The sequence below is a fragment of the Vicugna pacos genome, chromosome 27 (assembly GCF_048564905.1).
Source record: "Vicugna pacos chromosome 27, VicPac4, whole genome shotgun sequence".
NCBI lineage: Eukaryota > Metazoa > Chordata > Mammalia > Artiodactyla > Camelidae > Vicugna > Vicugna pacos.
The window spans coordinates 29,315,180-29,323,829 of NC_133013.1; positions in this window are offsets into that span (position 1 = coordinate 29,315,180).

An 8,650-nucleotide genomic window follows, 5' to 3' on the forward strand; every position below is an offset into this window, starting at 1 on the left:
CAGAACAGGCATCAGATATCCCATGACTTAACGAACTGCTCCATAACGTTGGCATTTGGGTTATTTTTGTTTATGTATGTTTTGGCTGTTGGGAATAATCCAGAAAAGAGCGACTTTTCCCACTACTTCCTTTGGACAGATTCCAAAAAGAGGCATTTCTGATTCAAACGATGTAAGTGCAGTGAAGATGTTGACCCACATCGCTAGCCCGGCTTCCAGAAGCGCAGCGGTGCCCACGCCGCACGTGGCGACCAGGAACCCGCCCGGCCGCTCACGCCCGCCCCCAGCGGCTGGGCTGCGGGGCGACGCGCGCTGCCGGGTGCGCGGCAGCTCAGGGTCACTGTTCACTGGCGCGTTCATCAGCCTGCCGCGCTCCCTCCCGCCGCCGCCTCCTCCCCGCGCTTCCTTCCCGACTTCCCTCCCTTCCTCTCCCCTCCCTTCCCTTCTCTCTCCTTTCCTCCTCTTTCCCTCCTTCCTTTCCTCTATTCTTCCGTCCTTTATAGAATTCACATACTTTGCCTATAAATCTGTCAAATGTTATGTTTTTATAAATCCCCGAACTTCCTGTTGCATTTAATTTTGTTTATATTTTACTATATAGCAATATTTTTATGTAGCAGAAATCGATTCCTTTAGAGTTCCTAACATTGTGTTGAATAGTTAATTTGCCATTCAGAAATCAGATAAGTATCAACTTCTATCTGCTATTATTTATGGCTCAATTTTAAATTATGGCTTGGTTTTATGCTTTGACTTACCTGAACTTTTTTCGGGAGGGGGGTATATTTTTAAAGGAGTAGATCTAACTTAATTTTCCCCCCAGACAGCTAGTTGCTTGAGCACCCTATGGGCAAATGCTAGTTTCATGTAATTATATTTTTTAGATTCCAAATGTGGCCCTTTTAAAGACATGGTTGTTGAAAAACCTTCAAACACTTCAGAAATACATAATGTGGGAAGAGAAAGAATCCTACTGCCTAGACATAAGCACTGCTGATAAATCAGTGAATTTTTAAATTAGCCTTTTAAGTTGAGGTTTACAAATAATATGCATAGATTTTAAGTATATAGTTTGATGAGTTTTGACAACTATATACACTCCCATAATCCCCATCCAGTCAAGATATAAAACAATTCTACACCCGCAAAGTTCCCTCTCGCCCCTTTCCAGTCAATCCCCATTTCCCTGAAGCTTTGTTTTGACTCTTCTTCAACTTAATATAAGTGGAATCATAAGTATAAACTTATTTATGTCTGGCTTCTTTCACTCAACATAATTCTTTTGAGATTCAACCATGCTGTTGCGTCAGCAGTTCCTATATATTGCTGAATAGTATTCCATTGTGTGGATAAACAGCAACTTATCCATTCATTTATTGATGGACATTTGGGTTCTTTCCAGTTTGGGACTGTGTCAGATAAATCTAAGAACATTCTAGTACAAGCCCGTTTGTGGCCCTAGTAACTTCTCAGTGGAACAGGGTAGGTGTAACTTTAATCTGATAAAAAACTGACATAGTTTTCCAAAGTGGTTGTGCCATTTACCCATCCACCAGTAGTGTGGGGCAGCTGCTCTACACTTGGTATTATCTTTGTGTGTGTGTCATATAATTTTAATATTTTTTAAAAAGCACAATCACAAAAGTTACAAGTGCAGTACAAAGAATAATTTCTTTGTTTTTTGGGGGGCGGGTAATTAGGTTTATTTTTTATTTAATGGAGGTACCGGGGATAGAACCCATCACCTCGTGCATGCTAAGCATGTGCTCTGCCACTGAGCTATACCCTCCACCAAAGAGTGTTTCTCTTTCAGCATTTTAGAAAAAGTGGCCAACCTGGTGCTCCAACTCCCCCAGATTCTTTAGTGTGTATTTAATACAAACAGGGACATCTGCCCCCATGACCATCATGAGTAGTAAGGTAACACTGTTGCATCACAGCCCTCTAATTCTCAGACGCTGTTCGAAGTTCAACACTTGTCCCAGTAACGTACTTTCTAGTAAAAGGATCCAGTTCAACAAGAATCTGTTGCATTTAATTGTCCAATTTCTTTAGTCTTCATCCACCTGGAACTGTTCTCAGGTTTTTTTTTAACTTTTTTAATTGATTTATAATCATTTTACAATATTATGTCAAATTCCAGTGTAGAGCACAATTTTTCAGTCATACATGAACATATATATACTCATTGTCACATTTTTTCTCTGTGAGCTACCATAAGATCTTGTGTATATCTCCCTGTGCTATACAGTATAATCTTGTTTATCTATTCTACAATTTTGAAATCCCATCTATCCCTTCCCACCCTCTGCCCCCTTGGCAACCACAAGTTTGTATTCTATGTCTATGAGTCTATTTCTGTTTTGTATTTATGCTTTTGTTTTTGTTTTTTAGATTCCACATATGAGTGATATCATATGGTATTTTTTTTCTCTTTCTGGCTTACTTCACTTAGAATGACATTCTCCAGGAGCATCCATGTTGCTGCGAATGGTGTTATGTTGTCGGTTTTTATGGCTGAGTAGTATTCCATTGTATAAATATACCACCTCTTCTTTATCCAGTCATCTGTTGATGGACATTTAGCCTGTTTCCATGTCTTGGCTATTGTAAATAGTGCTGCTATGAACATTGGGGTGCAGGTGTCATCCTGAAGTAGGGTTCCTTCTGGATATAAGCCCAGGAGCGGGATTACTAGATCATATGGTAAGTCTATTCCTAGCCTTTTGAGGAATCTCCACACTGTTTTCCACAGTGGCTGCACTAAACTGCATTCCCACCAGCAGTGTAGGAGGGTTCCCCTTTCTCCACAGCCTCTCCAGCATTTGTCATTTGTGGATTTTTGAATGATGGCCATTCTGACTGGTGTGAGGTGATACCTCGTTGTAGTTTTGATTTGCATTTCTCTGATAATTAGTGATATTGAGCATTTTTTTCATGTGCTTATTGATCATTTGTATGTCTTTCTGGGAGAATTGCTTGTTTAGGTCTTTTGCCCATTTTTGGATTGGGTTGTTTGGTTGTTTCTTATTAAGTCGTATGAGCTGCTTATATATTCTGGAGATCACAGGTTTTCTTTTTTAAAGTTTTGAAGTTTCCATGCCAATTATATTGTTGAATGGCCCCAAACTGAGGGCTGTCTGATCTTTCTTCACAATTACATTCAGGTTATACATCTTTGGCAAGATTACCACAAAAGGCACATGACTTTAATTTATCCCCTAACTGATAATGTTCATTTTGATCATTTGAACAGTTTGCAAGTCTTCCTCACTATGAAGTTATTATTTTCCCTTGTAATTTATGCATTTGTGGGGAAGACTCGGATATTAAGTAACTATTCCATGGCTTCCCAAACTTTCGCTTTGCTCACATTCACTTATATCTGTGTGAACTTGTGGTTTCCCGTGTTCTTCAGTGGGTAATAATCTATCATTATTTTAATACTCAAATTATACCAGACTTGGCCCTGCAAGCTGGCTTCTGCGCCCTTTTGACATCTCCCTACCATTCTTGAAACTGTTTTCTGCTTTCTGGAATAAGAACATTGAGGATTACCTTGAACCTTTCCTGCCTAGCCCTGCAATCAGCCATTTCTCCAAAAAGCCTTAGTTTCTTTTAATGGAGAATGGTGTTTAGAAACCAAGATTTAGGCACTTAGTGTGCTCACTGCCATTAGCACATCACTGCTCCCACTGCCTTTCTCAGGAGAGAAACAGGGAGTATGTGGATGGGTAGAAACACACACACCGAACACATACATTTATGTCTTTGCTCATTTCCATGGCTCTCTGCGTGAGTCCACACCAGTTCTTCCAACTTCAGTCCAACTCATGGGGCTCACTTCGGTCTCCTTGGTCTCCGTAACCGCAGCTCCTCTCTCTGACATGTGCTACCCTCATCATGTGTAATTACTGGGTCGGTACACTGAATGGAGCCAATGTCTCATGTCCCTGATGTGACCCCCTCACCCACCCACTGTGCTTACTCTCTGGGCCTCCTCTCCCAATCACTCCTCCACCGAACACCCTGCTCTCCTCGCTCAGGCTATACACTCCTGCTTTGGGCCTCCCATCCAAGTGGATGACCTCCTAGGTCCCCTTAGGCTCTGACTCTCCACGCTGGACCACACTGACATGGACCCCCTTCTCACTCTGCTCAGGCCCGAACTCCCATGTTCAGTTGTCTCCCATATGGACCCTCTGCTCTCCTGTTCAAGCTCTGACATCTAACACTGGGTTTCCTTCTGTGTAAGCACCCGCCTCACCTTGCTTATGCTCTGGGATAACATGTGGGCCTGTCCCTGAACATGGCTGCCTCCCTGCCCAGCGGGGGCACCGTTCTCACCCTTCGTGGCTGTCCCTCCACACAGAACTCCACACAGCACCAGCCTGGCTTTGCTCCACGTGCTGGCCTCAGGCTGAAGCATCTGGAAAAGGAATGGAAGGGGGAAGAAAGGGAAGGAGGCAGAGGTGTGGAACTACTGTCATTCCTTTAGATTTTAGTAATTCTAAAGGGCATCCTAGAGAATTGTTTTTAATTTGAATATCTCTGCTGTCTAATGAGCTTCTTTTATGTGCTAGTTGCCATTTGCATGCCCTCTTTTGTCCAGCGTCTGTTTGAGGTTTTTGCCCATTTATGCGCTGCTTTTCCTTTGCCTTACTGCTTTGTAGGGATTGTTCATATAGTCTGGATCCAAGTCCTTTTTAAATGTATGTATTGAAAATGCATTCATCCACTCTCTGGCATCTGTTTTGACTTTCTTAATGATGTTGATGATCAGAAATGTTTACTTTTTATTAAATCTAATTTATGAGTTTTAAACCTTATGGCTACTATCTTTTGTGTCCCATCTGAAATATCTGCCCAGCTCAAATTCATGGAGATATTCCTGTATGTTTTCTTTTAAGAAAAATTTAGAGGCTTAGACTTTGTTTAGATCTCTGATCCGTCTCAGTTTTGTGAATGCTGTGAGACGGAGGCCACGGTTACCTTCTCCACACCCAGTTATCCAGTTGTGCCAGCACATTTTGGTTGAAAAAGATCTTCATTTCCTGATGAATGACCTTGTATATTTGGTCAAAGATCGGTTCTCACATACGCGTGAACTTTTTTCTGCACTCTATTCCGTTCCATTAATCTGCAGTGCACTAGAAACCAGCACGCCCGTCTCCTCGATTGCTGTAGCAGAATAATTAGGTGGTGTAAGTCCTCCACTCTTGCTCTTTTTCAGGATTGTGTTTGCTGTGTCCTTTGGATTTCCATATAAATTTTATACTCAGCTTGCTGATTAGCTATAAAAATGTCGCTTGGGATTTTGATTAGGGTTATGTTGAATCTGTAGCTGAAACTGGGGAAAACCGCACCTTAATAATATCAAATTTTCTATTCCATGAACACTATACATCACCATTCATTTAGGGCTTTGTTAAATTTCCTCATAATGATTTACAGTTTGCGGAATAAATGTCTTGCAAATCTTTTATCAAATTTACTCCCAAATACTTTGTTTTTAAGTTGTATTTTTAAAGTTCATTTTTTTAATTGTTTTTTGTAGCGTATACAAATACAGTTGATTTTTGTATATTAACCTTGTATCATGCAATGCTCCTAAATTTACTTTTCAGTTTTAGGATTTTTCATAGATTTAAAGAATTTTCAATGTAAATAATCATATTGTCTGTAGTAAAGACAGTTCTACTTCAGCCTTTTCAATCTGTATACCCATTTCATTCTCGTGCTTTATAACATTGGCTAGGACTTCCAATAAAACGTCACACAGAAGTGGGAACAGTGACAATCCTTGCCTTTTCCTGATTCTTAGGCCGTATTTCTCAACATTGCACCACAGCCACCCAGTGCCAGCGGCGGGATTTCCTTTATCCGGCTGAAGAAGCTCCTGCCCCGCCAGGCCCCGGTGCTTGAGTTGTGAACGAACGCCTGCTCTTGCTGAACGACTTTTCTGAGTCTGCTGAGAGGAGGACGTGGGTTTCCACCTGCACCTTCCCACGGCGGCAGATTTCCTGACCGACTGTCTCATGTTCACCCGCCCTGGCTGCCCTGGAACAGACCTCACTTGCTAAATTCTGTTTAGGGACACGTGCCCGTGTTCGTGAATGGTACTGCTCTGCGATTTTCCTTTTTTGTAGTATCCTTATAAAGTTTTACATCCAGCTGATGCTTAGTTCATAAATGCATTAGGAAATATTCTCTTAGCCTCTATTTGCCAAAAGAATTGTGTAAATTAATACCCTTTCTTCAGTACGTGTGGCAGATTTCACCCGAGAGGCCGCCGGTGCCTGGTGTTTACTTTGCAGAGAGGTTCGTCATTGGACAGGTTTGTGCCCGCTTGTCTGACTGCTGCAGGGCTGCCTGGACTTTCTGTTCTTGTTGCCTGTGTTTTGGTAGATCGTGCTTTTCCAGGAATTTGTCCATTCATCGAAATACTCACATTTGGCACAGTTATTCAAAGTATCACCTCATTCTTGATACTAGGGGGTGTGTGTGGGTGGGTGTGTGTGCGTGTGTGTGCGTGCGCGTTTTCTTTTTCTTATTCGGTCTCGCTAGGGCTTTTTTTCCCCTACATTTCTTTCGGCTGCATACATACACTGTTATAGGAGCATGTTCTGTTGTGTTGGTTTCTGCCCTTATTTTTATTATTTTCCTTCTTCTGCCTCCTCTGGATTTTTTAAAAGTTCTTTTTCTAACTTCTTGTATTGGGAACTTAGGTCATTGATTTACAACCATTCTTTTCTTATATATGTATTTAGATCTATAAATTTATTTCTAAATATTGCTTTAACTGCACCCACACATTTTGATAGGTTGCATTTCCCTTATAGTCAGCTCAGTTTACTTTATAATTCCCATTGTAATTACTGCTTTGATTACTGGATTATTTTTGAAGCTTTTTTCCTTAATCTCTAAATCCTTTGAACTTTGACGTTATAGTTCTGTTAGTGTGTGCTAAGTTAACTCTTGGCGGTCAGCAGTAATACACTGCATGACTGTAAGCCTCTGAAATTTGTTGAAACTTGCTTTATGGGTTGTTATGTTTTATTTGATAAATGTTACTTGTACTTGAAGAGAATGTGTACTCTGTATACCTGGGTGTAGTATTCTGTAAACACTGATCAGGCAAGACAGGCTGACAGTGTTGCTCGGATAGTCCGCATTTTAGTTTTTGATTGTTCTGTAAGTTACCAGGAAAGCTGTGCTGGGTTCTCCAGATACGACTGTGGATCTGTCTGTCCTTTTATTTGGTCAACTGCTTTACGCATTTTACAGCTGTATTCTTAGGTGCATTATTGTTGCTTTCTGCTGAAGTAACTTATCAATATGGAATTTCTTTGTTTCAAGTAATAGCTTCTTGGCTTAAAGTTTACTTTCTCTGATTACTTGATTATATCTGATTATATTAATGTAATCATATGTGCTTTCTTTGGTTAGTTTAAATGACATATTTGATTCATCCTGTCACATGATGTTCATGTTACTTGTGTTTTCATACTTTGGTGTATTTTGGAATGTCTTGTGTAAGCAGCATATAACTGGGTCTTTTTTTTAATCTTCCACCATCCGTGTTTTTAATTGGGTGCTTTGTCCCCTTACACTTACACTCACTCTAATTATGAAATGATTAAGTTGGAGTTAAGTTGGAGTTAATCTTGCTATTTGTTTTCTATTTTCCCCATCTGTTCTTTTCTTCCTCCCTTCGTGCCTTCTTTTTTTAAAAAATTCTTTAATTATTATTTTTTTAAAGGAGGTGCTGGGGATTGAACCCAGGACCTCCTGCATGCTAAGCACATGCTCCCCTGCTGAGCTGCACCCTCCCAGTCCATGCCTTCTTTTCATTAATCAAGTATTTTAATATTCCATTTTATCTTTTTTGTTTTCGTTTTACTGTCAGGTTTTCAGCATCTAATCCTAGAATTCACAAAGTGTATTATTAACTTATTACAGTGGACCTGTCATTGTCACAAATAAAGCAGGATTCTTATAACAATTTATCTCCGTTTAGCTCCACACACATATTTTTCACTGATTTTATGTATTTTGTTCCCTATGTCATAAACCCCACAAATATTTATTCTTATTGTCAGCAGTCAGTAGTCTTGTATTTACTCAGTGTGATGATGCAGAACCATTTTCCTTTAACCTGAACAAACTCCTTTAGGATTTTTTTTAATCCTGTAAGCCTGCTGGGATACAATTTTGCAGCTCTTTTTTATCTGAGAACCTTTTTTTTTAACTCTCATATTTGAGCTGGTTTTTTGTTGTTTTGTTTTGTCTGGTGTGGAATTCAAGGCTGACAGGATTTTTTTGTTTGTTTTACCTTTTAGCAATTTAAAGATGCCATTTCATTGTCTTTCAGGTTCAACAGATTTTTGTTAAGATATCAACTGTTATTTTTATGATAGTTTCCCCAGGAGATACTGGTTTTGGTTTTTCTGGCTACTTTAAAGATTTTCTTTGCATCTCAAGTTTTCAGAAGTTTGACGATGGGGTCCTTCAGTGCGGTTTTCCTGTTTGGTGTTTGTGAAGCTTGTTGAATGTGTGAGCTTCATCACGCACTAGGTTATGGGAATTCTCGGTCATCACCCTTCAAGTACTGCCATGCTGTCTCTCTCCGCTCCTCCTGGGGCTCAGG